Source organism: Sturnus vulgaris, chromosome W, assembly GCF_052056855.1.
Source record: "Sturnus vulgaris isolate bStuVul1 chromosome W, bStuVul1.hap1, whole genome shotgun sequence".
In the NCBI taxonomy this organism is placed as follows: Eukaryota; Metazoa; Chordata; class Aves; order Passeriformes; family Sturnidae; genus Sturnus; species Sturnus vulgaris.
This window is the reverse complement of record NC_142282.1, coordinates 39092617-39108802: the sequence shown is the minus strand read 5'-3', so window position 1 is coordinate 39108802 and position 16186 is coordinate 39092617. Positions and strand designations below refer to the sequence as shown.

The window sequence follows — 16186 nt, the reverse complement described above, 5'->3', positions numbered from 1 at the left end:
GAAGGACAAAGGTAAAAGACTAAAGGAGGCTCTTTTCTCCCATGGGAAAAATGGTCCACAGCTTATTGTAGCATCCACATGGTGAGAGGAGAGAGTGAGAGAGAAGATGGCAGGCATTTTTAAACTCGGGAAAAGGGGAGGGAAGAAACAGACCCACGACCAATGGGACACCACTGACGGTGAGGGGCGAAAGGAAGGATTCGACCATGTCACAGACCAATGGGGGAGAACGGAAGATACCATACCAAACATGAACAATGCAACTTACCAAACAAACAGTGCAATACAACAGTACCAGCCACACTGGAGCACACCTGCAGTCTTACAGAAACAAACCAAGGATTGCTGAGGTAATAGAAGCCAACAGGGAAACATTGGAGAAACACCGTAGTAACAAAAGAATGCTTAAGAGGGAATACCTCGTTCAAGCACAAGTAACCAAAACCACAACCACTAGATAGGACTATTGAGTATCCCTTTGCGCTCCCACTGGCATATTGTCACCATTAAATACTTCTATTAAATGCCTGTACATCAATGCATACAGTATGGGGAACAAACAGGAGGAACTAGAGATCTGTGTGTGCAGGGCTTTGATGTCATTGTGATTACAGAGATGTGGTGGGATAACTTGCATGACTGGAATGTTGTCATAAAGGGCTACACAATGTTTAGGAGAGACAAACCAGGAAGGTGCAGTGGTGGAGTTGCCCTCTATGAGGCAACATTTGAAATGTGCCAAGTTCTGTCTTAGTGAGGATGACAAGTGAGTCAAGAGCTTATGGGTTAGGATAAAAGGGCAGACTAATAAAAGGGCAGACTAGCAAGGGTGACATTGTGGGTATTTGCTACAGGCCACCTGATGAAAATGAGGAAGTGGATGAGGCCTTCTACAGGCAACTAGAAGCAGTCTCAGAGTCACAGACCCTGGTTCTTGTGGGGAATTTAACCACCTGGACATCTGCTGGAGAAGATACACAGCAGAACACAAGCAGTCCAGGAGGTTCCTGGAAAGCATTGATTATAACTTCTTGTCACAGTTAGTGGAGGTTCCCACAAAGAATGGTGTGTTGCTCGACCTTATACTATTCAACAAGGAAGGCCTTGATGTGAGGGTTGGGGGCAGCCTTGGCTGTAGGGACCATGAGATTATAGAGTTCAGTATTGACTGAAGAGGTAGCAGGACAGCAAGGAAGATTACAACCATGGACTTCAGGTGAGGTAACTTTAGCCTCTTTAAGGATCTTCTTAGAAGAATCCCATGGGAGCAGGCTCTGCAAGGGAAGAGGGGTTCAAGAGAGTTTGTCGGTATTCAGGGCTTGCTTTCTCAGGCTCAAGAATGATATATCCCAATGAGGAAGAAATCAGGCCAAGGGTGCAAGAAACCTCTGTGGATGAGTAAAGAACTCCTGTCATTACTTAAGTACAAGCAAGTAATACACAGGAGATGAAAGCAGGGTCAGACTACTTGGAGTGAATGTGGAGAGGTGGCCAGAGTAAGTAGAAATGAGACTAGAAAGGCCAAGGCTCATGAAGAATTACATCTGGCCAAGGATGGCAAGTATAAAAAAAAGGCTTTTTCAAATACATTAAAAAAAGGAAAACAAAGGATAATTTGGGTCCATTAGTAAACACATGGTGCTTGCTGTTGTGGGTTTGGGGGAGTGTGATATAGTCACTCTGCTAGGCCTCCCCATATTTATATTTCAGCCATTTTCCTCCATACCAGAGAGACTTTAATTGCTTGGCCTGCTTAATTGCAGCATGTGTTTCACATTTGTGGATAACCTGTGTGATAGAGGGCTGGGTGGTCACCAACTGTATGAAATTTAACAAGGGGAAGTGCCAGATTCTGCAGCTGGGATGGGGTATGGGGTAACCCTGCATGTATAGACTGGGGAACAAGGCACTGGACAGCAGCCTCACAGAAAAAGGTATGGGGGTGCTGGTCGATGGCAAGTTGAATATGAGTCAGCAGTGTGCCCTGGCAGCCAGGAGGGCCAACCATATCCTGAGGTATATCAGGCACATCATCGCCAGCTGGTCAAAGGTGATTGTCCTGCTCTACTCTGCACTGGTGCAGCCTCACCTTGAGTACTGTGTGCAGTTTTGGGCACCACAATATAAGAAAGATATAAAGCTATTAGAGAGCATCCAAAGGAGTGCTATGAATATGAAGGGCTTAGAGGAGAAGCCATATGAGGAGCGGCTGAGATCACTTGATTTCTTCAGCCTGGAGAAGAAGAGACTGAGGGGAGACCTCATCGCAATGTACAACTTCCTTGTGAGGGGAGGAGGAAAGGCAGACACTGATCTCTTCACTCTGGTGACCAGTGACAGGACCTGAGGGAATGACATAAAGCTGTATCAGGTGAGGTTCAGGTTGAATATTGGGCAAAGGCTCTTCACCGAGAGTGTGGTTGGGAACTGGAACAGGCTCCCCAGGCAAGTGGTCACAGTCCCAAGCCTGCTAGTGTTCAAGAAATGTTTGAACAATGCTGTCAGGCTGTCCTAGTTTAGGGCAAATTTGGGAGGAAACCTCTGAATGAGGTCCCTCTAGGGAAAAAAAGAAAAGATCCAAGCAGTCCCTCCCCCAGTCGGCTCAGGGAGAAAAAAAAGGAATTCCTTGGAGAGAAGTGGAAAAAAAGAAAAACTGTTTATTCAACAAGCAACACACCTCCCAGCACAAAAATGAACAATATGAAACAGCAAAACCTCTCGCCATTCCGAAGAGATGACAGATTTAGAAGAGGTTTTTTTGTGGGCTGCCTGGCTCACTCAGTCTGTTCTCAGTCCCTCCTGTGCTGGGGAATGCCGGGACCCAGGCCAGGCCCAGTGGGCCACAGGTGTGAGCTCCCGGTGCTGTTCTGGGTTTTCAGTCCAGAGCAGGTTCAAACAGTTCCAGGAAAAAAGAAAAAGGAAAAAAAAAAACAATCCAGGGGGCTTCTCTGCCTCAGCTAGCCAGAAAACTAACCAAGAGCAAAGGAGAGCTCTCCCTCGCTGTCCACCGCAGACAACACAGTCTGTGAGAAGAATGCCGGGGAGCCAGTGCAGTCTCTGATAACAAACTCTGCACTTCTTTCCTCCCCTTCACTCCTGGAACCGTCTTAAAGTTGCAGAATTTAATATTCAACACCACCAGAACAGATGATTTGGGGATATAGGCATCATACAGTCACCCCAAGACACAGGCATATGATGTGATTCTTAGGGCTGTCCAGTGCAGGGCCAGGGGATGGACTTTGATGATCCTTGTGGGTCTCTTTCAACTCAAGATATTATATGATAGTGTCCATGGTTACATCCACCCCTCGATCATGAGCCCATGTATATATGTTGTAACTCTCCTTTGGTGTCCTGAGATGTCATGGCCCCACCGAGCTAGAAGAAATTCACCTTTGTATTGCCAATCTGAATCCACCTGAACCACTCCAATCTTAGAATCTTCCATTCTGCCTGGAAAACTTTCTGCTGGAGAAGCAAATTTTTTGGATGAACCCCCATTAGTGATTTTTTTCCATGCATTTCCTGTACCTCTAGGATCGAGGCAGGCTTTCCATCACACTTCATCATGTCCTTTCCATGGTCCCTGTGGTGGGTTGACCTTGGCTGGATGCCAGGTGCCCACTCAGCCATTCTATCACTCCCCAGCTGGACAGGAGAGAGAAAACAAGATGGAAAACAACTAATAGGTTGAGATAAGGCAGTGTATTAAAGCAAGAGTGAAAGCTTGCATGTACATAAGCAAAGAGAAAAAAAAGTTAATTCTCTACTTTCTATCAGCAAGTGATGTTCAGCCATTTGCTGGGAAGCAGGGCTTCAGCACATGTAGCAGTTGCTCTGGAAGGCAAACATTATAAATGACAAATGCCCTCCATTCCTCTTCCTTCCCTTAGCTTTTATATCTGAGCTGTTATCATATGGTATGGAATATCCCTTTGGTTAATTTGGGTCAGCAGGCCTGGTTGTGCCCCCTCCAAGGATCTTGCCCACTCCCAGCCCCTTGATGAGGGGGGAAATGTTGAGAGACAGTGCTGATGCTGTGTCAGTGCTACTCAGCAGTAGCCAAAACACTGGTGTGTTATCAGCACCTTTCTAGCTACCAATGCAAAGCACAGCACTATGAGGGCTACTATGGGGAGATGAACTTCATCTCAGCTAGACCAAATGCAATCCTCCAGGTAAAAACACAAGGTATCCCATGGTGTGTACCTTCTATATCCTCTCTCTTGAGCAAAAGAACACCTGCTATCAACTACTGAGATACAGGCCCATACAGATGGAGAATAGGACATAGTTTCTCTGAATTGCTGGAACTCCTGGGACAGTTTCTCCACAGCAGAGACGAGGAAGAAATACTATTTTCATATTCCTGGAGTTGACAAACTGCTTGATCCACTGTTGGTGGCTCATCATCTTTCCAAATTAATTTTGCCAATGGATTGATATGTGATGTTGGTGCGATCTGTACAAATTTCTGCTACATGAGTCATAGACATAGGACTTCATCTGTGTTTGTGGATAATTGCCCGTTCTTCAGGTCATAATAAATCATCTCTTGCACAGCCAACTCCCTCAGGTATTGGTTATCTTTCTCTGTTGCAGTTCATTTGCCTGGGTGACATCAAATATCTTCCTTGTAGGGATACCTTTCCCTCACACTTGATACCAGTCACCTCTAGAGGCTTGTATCTATTTCCCATTGCTTTGTCAACGCCTGGTTCCTTAGCAAGTGATCCCAGCTGCCTGGCTTCCTTATCCTCCAATTCCAAACTGCTAGCCCAGCACTGGAGCAGCCAGATGGTAATATGCTCACCTGGATGATGGCTAAAATATTTTTCTATTTCCCACAGCTCACTTGAGGATAGGGATCAAGTGGGGGTTACCTCTTCTGTCTTCCTCCCCTTTTTGTGATGGCCTTGGGAATGGCATTGAAAATTGCCCTTATGATGGCCCTGCTGCTTTTCCCTCTTGGCCCTTGTCTCTCTTCATCCTCCTCTTCCTTCTTGACCTTCTTGTTCTACTTCACTAAAGCTCTTTTACCATGTGACTTTCATGTGCATTTCTTCTGTTTCTGTGCAGGGACAACTGGCACCAGCCCATGTTGGTTCTCTGGTTCAGTGGCAGTGTCTATTGCCAGGGTTGGAGTAACTGCAGGGCCTGTGGTGGGTGTTGGAGTACCTGCAGCGTCTATCATGGTCGGAGCAGCTGCAGAGTGTCATCTTATTTTCAGATCCAAAGACCTTCTTTTCCCCTTGAGGGCACTGAGCAGTGTTCAGCATGGCTCCGCCGGATAGGCTTGGGTCAGGCTCCAGCACTGTGCAGTGATTTGTGTCTCTCTGGAATTTCCAGGGTGATGGTACACCTTTTCCAAATGTTTTACTAGTTTTTCTGGGTTCTGCACTTGTTCAGGGGTGAGGTTCAAACACACTGGAGGTGCCCACTGCTCTAGGTACTTGCCCATACAATCCCACACACCCCACCACTCTGAACTATCCAGCCTTGGGGCAGATCTCTGGGTGATGTTCTTAATTATTTTTATGACCCTAAAGAAGACATGAACCATATTCAGCAACATGCTGGCTCATAGTAAAAAAGACCAGCTTGGTTTCAAGGGTATTCAAAGGATATTCAAAATCTTTAGAATTCTCAAACACTACTGTAATTGGCTGGAGGAGAAGGAAGGAAAGAAGGAAGATGTAGGAAGGTGTCTTCCCCATAGATTGGCTCTCCAAGGAGAAAAGGCCAAGAGTGTGATTATTAATAGTTCCCAATACATGACTCCCTAAGTCCAGAGGTGCCTGCAATACTGAATACATACACCAGATTGGTGTCTTGATCGGCGACACTATCATATCAATACTACAAGTTACCCCACAATGATAGTCTTAGCCCAAGCCCCAAGGACAATAAACATCACCACGAAGAACACATACTGCAATTAATGTATTACCAGTATTATAGAACACCACCCTGAGAATAAGCATAATAACTGTGTGAGTAAATAAATCAACATTGTAAGCAGTGACTAGTAAGCCAATACAATGAATGCTTATGACAAGTTTATTTGAACATACTCTGGTCAGATCTGTTGTTATCTCAACCCTTTGTGCCTTGTGTTAGGCACCAAAAAGGATTGTTGTGACTTAGGCCCAGGTGGCAGGCAGGCAATGTTCAGCTGCTTGCTCACTCCCCTCACCCTGGTGGAATGGGGAGGAGAATCCAAAGTAAAACTTGTACATTGAGATAAGAACAGTTTAATAATTGAAACTAAAATATAATAGTAACAATAACAGTAAATAAAAAAAGGGAGTGTTCCAGTTTGAAAGACAGGCATTTGCTAGGGAAAGCAGGGCCTTCTTTTGAAATGGAGAAAGTATTTTTTTTTTCTTTTGAATTGGTATAATTTTGAAATTAAGGGGCTTTAAGGTAAAGATATAAGGATAGGAATAATAGTTTTTTTTATTAGTATATATAACAAAGCAAACAAAACAACAGCTATGGAATTAACAACAAACAGAACAGGAACGTAGTAACAGTTTTTTAGCTGCAGGCACTTTCCCCTTTGGTGCAATTACCATCACAGCTGGCAGGGAGCGCTAGCAGGCTCCTGGTGGACAGGGCAGATACGATGATTCCTGTGCAGCTGCTGGGGTGATGGCGGCTGTGTCCGAGACAGGAAGGGATGGAGGAGAGAGGCTTTGCTCACGAACCCTGGGGCAGTATTGGCCCTGGTGCGTTAACAGGACACTTGGAAACAGCAAGCTGAAGCAGGAGGGTGTCCTAGCAGGGCAGGGGTGCGGGGTCAAGCAGCAGAAGAAGAGGCAGCTTTCGGCGTTGGGATGGCAGTGGTAGCACCTACCGTCCTCTTCTAAAGCCAAGAGCGAGCAAGAGACAGCAACTGCCTCTACTCTCCTTTTACCTGCTTTTAATTTCACGGTGTCCCCCTCCTTTTGAGAGAAACTCCCAAAAAAAACAGGGAGGTTCCCCCTCCCTCCATCTCAAGGACTTAGCTGTTGCAGTTGTCGAGACAGACACGACTGGCAACATCACCAGTCCCTTATTAAAAACTTCTCATGCCTTCTCTCAGGCAGCTCCACACAGCACTGACTCCTTCTCCCCTGCTTTCTGCAAGTTTCCTTCTGCATGGATGGCTAACCCCAACCTGTCCCTTATCCAGCCACCTAAAACCCTGTCTGTCCCTCACACAACCACATATCCCTTCCTCCTCACAGCACAGTCAGCAGACTCCATCTCAAACTGCAGCCGATTGTGGTTCTCAAGCTCCAACTAAGTCTAGACCAGCTAACCCACTCTTCTATAACACCCATCCTCATTGGACAAGCAAGGCTGTTTTCACTCCTGGGTAATCAGTACAGCTGTAATTCATTGGGGAACACTGCCTTCAGCACTATTCTTGCAAAACATCCTCCCATAGTTAGCTATTAGTGCTTCTTAGCATGTCAATGGGAAAAAAATCTAGAGGCAAAGAGGAAAAACTAACCTTTCACAGGGAGAAAACCCAAGAAAAAAAAATTATGCACAATATAGTTGCTCACCACCCACTGACCGATGCCAAACTAAATCCCATCTCCAAACTGCAATTGCCTCCTGATCCCCACTATTCTAGATAACTCCCCCAGTTTATATACTGGTCATCATGTTCCATGGTGTGGAATATCCCTTTGGCTAGTTTGGGTCAGCTGTCCTGGCTATGCTCCCTTCCAGCTTTTTGTGCAGCTCCTCACTGGCAGAGCATGAGACATTGAAAAGTCCTTTACTTGGGTAAACACTACTTATCAACAACCAAAACATCAGAGTGTTATCAACGTTATTCTCATACAGAATCTAAAACACAGCACTATACCAGCTACTGAGAAAAAAAAATAATTTTAGCCAAGCTGAAACGCAGACAAACATCACAAAACCCAAATAAAAGCTGGTATTGATAAATAGTTTTGTACTGCTGAATTAGGTGAAGTACAGTGTGTTTCCACTTGGTTTGTATATGTTTTTACAGTGTATGCTTCATAGCATTATATGGTATTGTTTTGTTAATAACTGTGGACTTTGTATAGATAGAACCTCTGTAATATTTATGCTAGTGATGTTTCTGCCTGAAATTTAAAATCGTGGTTCTTGTTTTCTGTAGGCCTGTATTCTTTGTCTTGTATCCTAGTGCCCTGCTCAGTATTTCCTTAATACAAAAAAAAAAGAAAATAAAAATGTAAAAATAACTTCACTGTAGACAAGTTTTAGTTCTGCAATGGGTATAGCAGCACAAGCAGACTTAATAGTTGCAATGTACAAACATGAGTTGATCTGCTATGAACTGCCTTGACTTAACTCTAGAGAAAAAAAGGAATACCGTTTAGAGTAGTGACAGACTGGTTTAGCAAGCAAAAGTTTCAAGTGCCCCCTCCCTCAGAATACTCTTGAAGGTTTTGAAGCATATAAAAACACTTAAATCTCCATATGTGATTTGCCTTAAGCACTTGAACTAGTATTTTTCAAGCAGATACTGCTATGAAGCTTGATTCATGAATATATCAGGCTCGAGAGCTATATAGCAGGAAGGATTTCATGTCAATGCAGGCAGCTATGACTCATGAGACCTAAGCTGGCTATGGACTTCCTCAGTAATTGTAGCCAAGTAAATATTTCTTTGTGTAAACTGTTTGTTTAGAATTTATGAGCTAGTATTAGCTGGTTTTATACAGAAAAATTTGTGACATTTGAATACTTGCAATTGCCTTTATTTTAGCAGATGTCTTGCAAGAAAGCTTTGGGAGACATATAGAAAGGATATTTGGTGACCATAGAATCATTTAGGGTAGAAAAAAATCATTGAGTACAACCATTAACCCAGCACTGCCAAGTCCACCATTGTCCTAGTTACAGCTAGGATAGAGTCAATTTTCTAGCAGTTGCCATAAGGGGGGTGAAGCCTGGAGCCATGAGTGTGTCTGGGTTGTTTATTCTATATCACATCATCGCTGGGAGTCATGGCTTCAGGTGGAAGAAAAAGGGAACGTGACGTGGAACTGCTGCCATTTTGTTCCCTTTTTTTGTGTGACTGTCTCGGTTTTGAGATAAGTTTAGGAGAAGAACACTCTGGAATGAGTGTTTCCTCTAAGAAAAACGGGGGTTCCAACAATCCGTTTCTGCCAATGAGAAAATAAATACTAGTGGATGAAAGTGAAAAAACCCAATTGCTTACTGACAAAGTGCCCACATGGAATGGGAAAAAAATGAACAAATGCTAGATATTGAATTGTCAGAACCTCAGCCCCCCGCCCCCCTCCAAGATTTTCCTGTCCTTGGGCTGTCTACTTCCTCATGTCCTACAGAAATTAAGAAATTCAGTGCCTGATATCTGGTTCTTATGACAGTTTTTACACTCACGCAAAACCCAAGGCTCACACCTGGGTCCACACTACAAGCACAAAATTGCACTCATACAAACAACACAAAATCGTTATTATAGAATGACAAGCGCTTCACCTTTCTCCGGCCGTTTTGGTCACCCAAGATCCCCACTCACTTCGTACTAATAGTACATGTTATGAATGACGTTCTATTTTTCTCAATTTATCAAGCAACAAGATTAAATTTAATAGTAAGTTTTTAATAGTAACAAAATGAATACAATCAAAGTATTGGAGATGACAATTAAAGTATTGGAGATGAAACAATCAAAGTGCATATATTTAAGAATATACAAAATTTGGCAGTAAGTAATTTAGTATAATTGAGGTTCGTATAAAGCATAAGCAAAACCGACCGGGGAGGGGCCCCCCTCCGACCGGGGATACGGGGAGTGGCTCGCCATTCCTCACGTATCAAAGCATCCAGGCTAACAATCCCACTTATATACTGTAGGCTACAGAAGTTTCTAGAAAGCTCCTCCTAGTTTCTATTCCTAAGATCTACGTAACTATACTGCACGGCGCATGCTCTACTAATGGGTTAGGGGGTCTCTTATCCTTTTAAGGGTCTTATTTCCGGTGAAGGCCCATCATCATCATCAGTGACCGAGGTGTGACCTGCAGGTAGCGCAGGCGCCCTGTGTGACTGAGCAGATGTTTTCCATAACATGACTTTAATTAAGTCCCATGCTTGTGATCATTCCATTTTTGACAGCTTCAAGGTTGAAGCTGTATTTCTAGATGCCGCTTATCAGACCTTCGTCCTTCGACTATTCTTATCTGACTTTCTTCCAACCTCCTTCTTCGACTCCCAACATCTGTAAGATGTCTTTTATCCTGTCTCACCCATCTCCCCCTTCTCACTCTGTAACAATTGTCTTCTATTGATCTAAATACAATTTTGTTAATATAGTTACAACTTAATTAGCACGAATCACATTTATCACAGTACATCTCATTTATCCGGCAGTTATACTTGCCAGCCACACTAAATGAGGGACATACACCTTATACACATTTACACACTAATAATAAGGTACCCTTGTTGTTGAATCAGGTAGTAATATTCCTTTACAGATGCTTATTTGTTGCACAGTGACCTACCTCCCAAAAGTAGTCTTAAAACCCTCTAAGATTTTTCCAAATTTAAAAACTTTCTCTCGCCACCCACATATTTATAAAACCCCAGCCATATAACAGCATATAAACAAACTTCAAAAGACCTTACTACAAGGCTTTTACTTTTTGTCCTGTTATCAAGCAGGCCTAATCAGTTTCTCAGATCTCTCTGGCAGTGTTTTCTGTTCAGCAGCTTGACACTTCAGATCAGCCTAACCATTCATGCCTCAAGGGTATATTGGAGTTTCAAGTTCTCAGCATCTCACCTTTTTGCAGACCCTACACCAACGTTTTAACTGCTCCAACCCTCAATATAGCCAAGATTCCTGTGGACAATCAGACATGGGACGAATGCAGTACTACCTGGAATTAGGATTTCTGCAGTCGAAATTACAGGCAATTCTTCTCCTCTTTGTTTTCTTAATTCCCCGTTTTAACCCAGAGTAGCTAAACCTCCCCTGTTGGGGAAGATGAAAATGGAAAACCTTATAAATATGATTGCCTGGCAAAAGATTTTGAGAATATGGAAACTATAAGCGAGGTTGAAATGTAAGCCATCTTTGAGATACCAAACCTTAGTTACTGAACAACTAGAAAACAATACTATAGCCATCTGAAAGTAATCCCCTTTTGATTGAACAATTCCCTCTGCTTGCAGATAGGTCCAAAGATCAGAGAAGACCCTATTAGCTTGGTAAAGAGGGTCCAAAGAGTAGTTTCTAGGGTTTAAAGTGTAACACAGTATGGTAATGTAGTGATTCTCATAGGCTGTATGTAAATGCTATAGGATTTGTATCTTGTATTAGATTGGTTAGTGAAAATTAGAATATTCAACACAGAAGAAGATTTATTGTATTGTAACGGGAACCTCGCTCTCTTACCGCTCTTGCCTCTCTGATGCTCTTACTTTTGCTCTCTTCTTACCTCTTATCCCTTGCTCTCTCTTTACTTTTTTTACTCTTGCCTTCCTGCTCTTACGGGCCTGCTCCGAGCTGCGGCTGGCAGATCCAAGCGGGGCCTTCTACCCACGCCCTATGCAATAAACCACAAGTTCCAACACCTGGCTTTAGAGATCTCTCGGCCAGTCCTGACCGTCCAGACCACGGCTCCTACATTCCCCTATTCCGGGCTCTCACTCAACCTCTAGCATTCGCTTAGTCCCTTCACTGGCCGTTCCCCTCGTGGGGAGACGAAAACATGATTAGGACTCCGCAATTCACAGATCGGGTACTGACCCGTCTGCATCTCATACACACGCACACACACACACCCTCCGATTTTCGTGACACCCCTCTTTTTCGCTATATACTCACCCATTTGGATTCTTCGTGCACAAATTAGGAGTTGCCGCGGTTCCTTAGGGAATTTTACTTCTCTTTCTCTTTTTGTCCCTTTTTATTCTACTGAGGGTTAACCTGCGGTACCTTGCGGCTGCAGAAGCCCAAGCAGGCCACTTAACTCAGCGGGGCGCCTCCCTCTTGGAGATCCCCTGGAGCCACGGAGACTCGAGGTATTTTATTTTGATGGAACCTCCAATTAGTAAAAAACAAAGTTCACGATTTAGAATTTTAAAAATTTAATAAGGGATAAAACCAGGGACAAACATATCCAGCGATGGGGTGTTTTTTGTGATTAGCCAAAGAACACACTGTCAATGTAAAACATACTTCTCTATATACTGTTAGATTGCTGGGGGTACATGCATAGTCATGAGTTTATACATTATTCAAATCTTCCTTTGAGTTTTTGATGTTCCAGGAACTCTCTTGTTTGGTTTTAACCTCTGATTTGTCTGCAGTACATTCTGTAGATTAGGTCAATATATTTTATTTCTTCCTGTGTTTCCATCCTGTTGTTTCATACTCCCAGATAGCAAGGAGTAGATAAATCCTTCCCGGATGCTTATGGTCTGGTTTTTGTTACTGTTATTACTTGGAGAGGCCAGTTCGCAGATGCAAGAAAAATAATTTCTTTACACCATTCTCTAAGTTGGTTACATAGAGGTATTTTAGTCTCTATTTTAACATTTTGCTAAAGCCTACAATATATTTATCATACCACTATTCATATAAAACTCTACAATGTATACGTAAACTGACAGATTATACTATATAAAAGCAGTTAAAAGTAAGTATAAATTGTACCATAACAAAATACTTGTGATGCAAAAAGCTAATCTATGAATGCGAAAGCCAATATTATATTGTCATCTGTAACAGTATTGTTGCTGTTACTGTTTCTTTTCCTTATCTTGTTATCAAATGTCCGAAATATCAGAATCAAACTCTCCAACACTAAAATTGTGTTAAATACGGCATCATTTATTCAGGCCTGAGGTGCATGCAGGAGATTCTAACCTAACATGGTTACAAGAGGATTACTTATATACAGTGGCTACATGCATAGTACAATTTACCATAAATTCCCACCCTAAGTTCCCAGAGATTCAGTCCTTTGTTTTGTCTATCACTGCGTTCTTGGGCCAGATGTCATCTTCTTATCTTCCAACTGTCCTTGCTGAAAGCAGCTTTCCCAGGCTTTGTTTCCCTCTTAAAAGTTTCACAGGCACAGTAAAAATGGAATTAACCCTTTTGGCATCAATTCTGCCCTTTGAAATGTCTCAATTTCTTCATGGTCATTCGATAGCTTTCAATTTGATTTCTGTTTAGAGTTGCATACATTCTCTCAAGATCATGACTGATTATTCTATGAACACAGCTAATAGCAACACTGGTACATACAATAATTGCTACAGTAAGTACTACAATTATGATGATTTCCAGCATTCCAGCCAGCCATCCTCTCAGGGACCATCCCCCTATTCCTTGGCGAATTTTAAGCCAGTTAGTTTCAAAGGCCTTTTGAATAGCCCTGCTATCTTCAGCAACTTGCTGCATTCTGTCATCTCTGGAGATCTCTTATATTTGGAATGTGGCTTCAGATAGTTTCCTTATCTGCCAAGTCAAATTATCTAACGAAATCCTATTTTCTAGAGCCATGACTCCAGGTAAGAGAAAACTCTGTAGGGCCTATTCAAACTGTGTGGAAGCTGAAGGCCCTGTCCATTCATCCTTGGTATCTTGTTTTGCCTTATTCCAGTATTGGGCCTTTTAGGGGCTTCTTTTCCAAGTTGGACATAGGGTTAATAACTTCAAGGTAACTTGCCTCGTGGTTGATTCAAATGTAAGGTGAGTAGTCCAATATCCATCTGAAGTAGTCCAAACAGTGTAACCTGGGGAAGGAACTTCCATGGATTTAACACAATCTAAAGATTTGTTACTACAGTTTAGAACTGATTTGTCCATCCTGCTTATGGTGCTGGACTGACTTGTATGGTTTTGTTATTCTCCACACCCCCATTGACTCTTAGATTACACATGGGTGTGATCCCCCAATCTAGACACCATCCCACCTCCCCCAAGTATTTCCATTGTCCTTCCAAGGGCTTTCTCCAGCTAGAAGGCTTGCTTCAGAGAGTTTGACACTGGCAAGTTTGAAACATTTTGGATGTAATTTTTAGTAACACATAAATCTATCAATTTGGCTGCTTGGCCTCCTGAAGTAGCTATGGCAAAATCCTAAAAAAACGTTGGTCGAGACTGAGATCTTGTTGGGCACTCTTTACCTTTTCCTTTCAAAAAATAATTCTGTTATCTCTTGGTCTCCAAGCTATTGGATCTTCAAGGAGGCCATCTCCCTGTTGCCTACATTTCTCTTCCTCATCCAAATAGTGGGTGATGTTTGCTTTCGCTATTGCCTTAATTAGATTATCATAATGAATTACAATTGACAGATCTATTAGCGATAATTCCCCAGGGAATGGGTTCCCCTGCTGAATCGGAGATAGGGAGGCAGGCTGTAATGCTGGACAGATTGCACATTTTACCAAACCCTTGGATTAAAGTTAATATCAAATTTTCTCTCACACTCCCACCTAAAGTAAAAAAAGTTCCCATAAACATTAGTGTATACATTTCACTGCTTGTTCATAGATGTTTTTGAAATTTTCTATCACAGGGGTCTGGTATTTTCCACTGTTCACTCTGAGTCTAGAGATTTCTTAATTCGTGTGCAATAAATCCAGGAATTAAGTCCTTTCACTTTCATTGCTGTTCTTGTAGTCAACAGAACCAGATAAGGTCCTTTCCACTGCTCCTGTGTTATGGATTGAGTGAGAGCTTTAGACAAGCCCTGCCTTAGGCTCAGATTTTTGGCAGCAGCTCTACTCAGGTGACCTGCACCTAAATTGCTCTGGCTTGCAAGTTCTCAAGGATGGCAAATCAGGTCTATTATAAAATGAGTTATTTATTGAATAGACATGAGGTAACAGACAAAAGGCCTTAAACAGTTAATACACAGGATAAAACAAAAGTAGATAACATAAACCACTGCACAACATTAAGGTACCTATATTACAGCTAGCAAAGAAATAGTATAGATTAGGAGACAATGTAACTTACCAGCGAATCGATGATGAGGTACACAGAGTCTTCACTTGACCCTCGAGAGAGTAACCACAAAGTGGTGTTCCTACTTTGGGGAAAAGAGTCCACACATTTCCAGGGAATGTGCAGAAGACTTCTGCTTTGTGAAAATATGGTTGTTGGAGGTTAGGATTTTTCCTTTTTTTTCCCTTTTCTCCCAGGGATTTTTTCTCCCATTTGTTGCCTAAGAGATGGGAATGATGTGTACTTAAAAGAGACAAAAGATGTGGCCAAGATGGGGAGGAGAGGGGAAGAAGTGCAGTTGGCTGCAGTCTCAGCTTGGGGCTTTCTATGGGGAAGTGCAGAGATACCTCGAGACTTGGCTGGGGGTCAGGGGCTGGGTTCAGCCCTCTCACGCTCTCTCTCTCGGGATCAGAGAGGGGATGGTTTGTGTTTCTGGTGCTGGACTGTTGCTGTCCAGAGAATTTGTTGCCACTGCAGAATTTCGTCCTTCACTGCTTTACCTTACCGTGGGTGAGCCTTTGCTCGTAAGAACAGCCATTGAACTGGGACCTTTTCAACACCCAATCTCACTGGGAGGGACCCTCACCATGTTCTCGGGTGCCTCAGGGGAAAACCCAGGACCCCAACCCCCGACCCATCTCTGGAGGGAGCATCTCCCAGCTACTTGCAGCATCTGTCTGTGGGAGCCTGGCTGTCGCTGCCCAGCCCTGCTGTTTTCTGCCACTGTTTCAGGTTTTTTGCTACACTTTAACTTAACACCCCATGTCCACCCAGATATCCCACTGCTCCTGCCACCACCTGGGGTTTGTTTTTTTGCTACACTTTGTTTGCCACCCCCGGTGTGCTCACCTCTGCTGTTTCAGCCCACTGCTCTGAGGTTCTTGCTACAGTCCATTTCACCACCTGGAGTGTCACTGAGACTGGCTGCTCCCTGTGAGTTTGCAAAGGGATCCACCCTCTCTCTCCCCTATCATCTGATTTGCCATTGCCATGTGGAGAGGTAGCTGAGCTACCACAGCGCCCCCTGAAGCCGTGGGGGAATCATTGCACCAGCCCTGCTTGGACGGGAGTCAACAGGGCCCCTGCCAGCTGTGGTCATAACTACACCACAGGGGAAAGTTCTTGCCGGCTGAGAGAAGGCTGTTATTTGGTTTCTGTTTTCTTTGTTGTTGCTGCCATTGTTGTTGTTTG

The 16186-nt window shown here is 43.4% G+C and overlaps 1 protein-coding gene and 1 long non-coding RNA gene across 6 annotated transcripts in view; one reads left to right on the top strand and one right to left on the bottom strand.

Annotated features, from left to right (window-relative positions):
• The window catches only part of LOC148220147 (ceramide transfer protein-like), a 159336-nt gene that overhangs the window by 11910 nt on the left and 131240 nt on the right, over positions 1 to 16186 (top strand). The window lies entirely within an intron of this gene.
• LOC148220150 (uncharacterized) lies at positions 12267 to 15891 on the bottom strand. The gene is made up of 3 exons (XR_015798914.1): positions 15845 to 15891; positions 15008 to 15128; positions 12267 to 13779 (listed from the first exon to the last, which is right to left on the bottom strand). It is a non-coding gene; the product is annotated as an uncharacterized LOC148220150 (long non-coding RNA).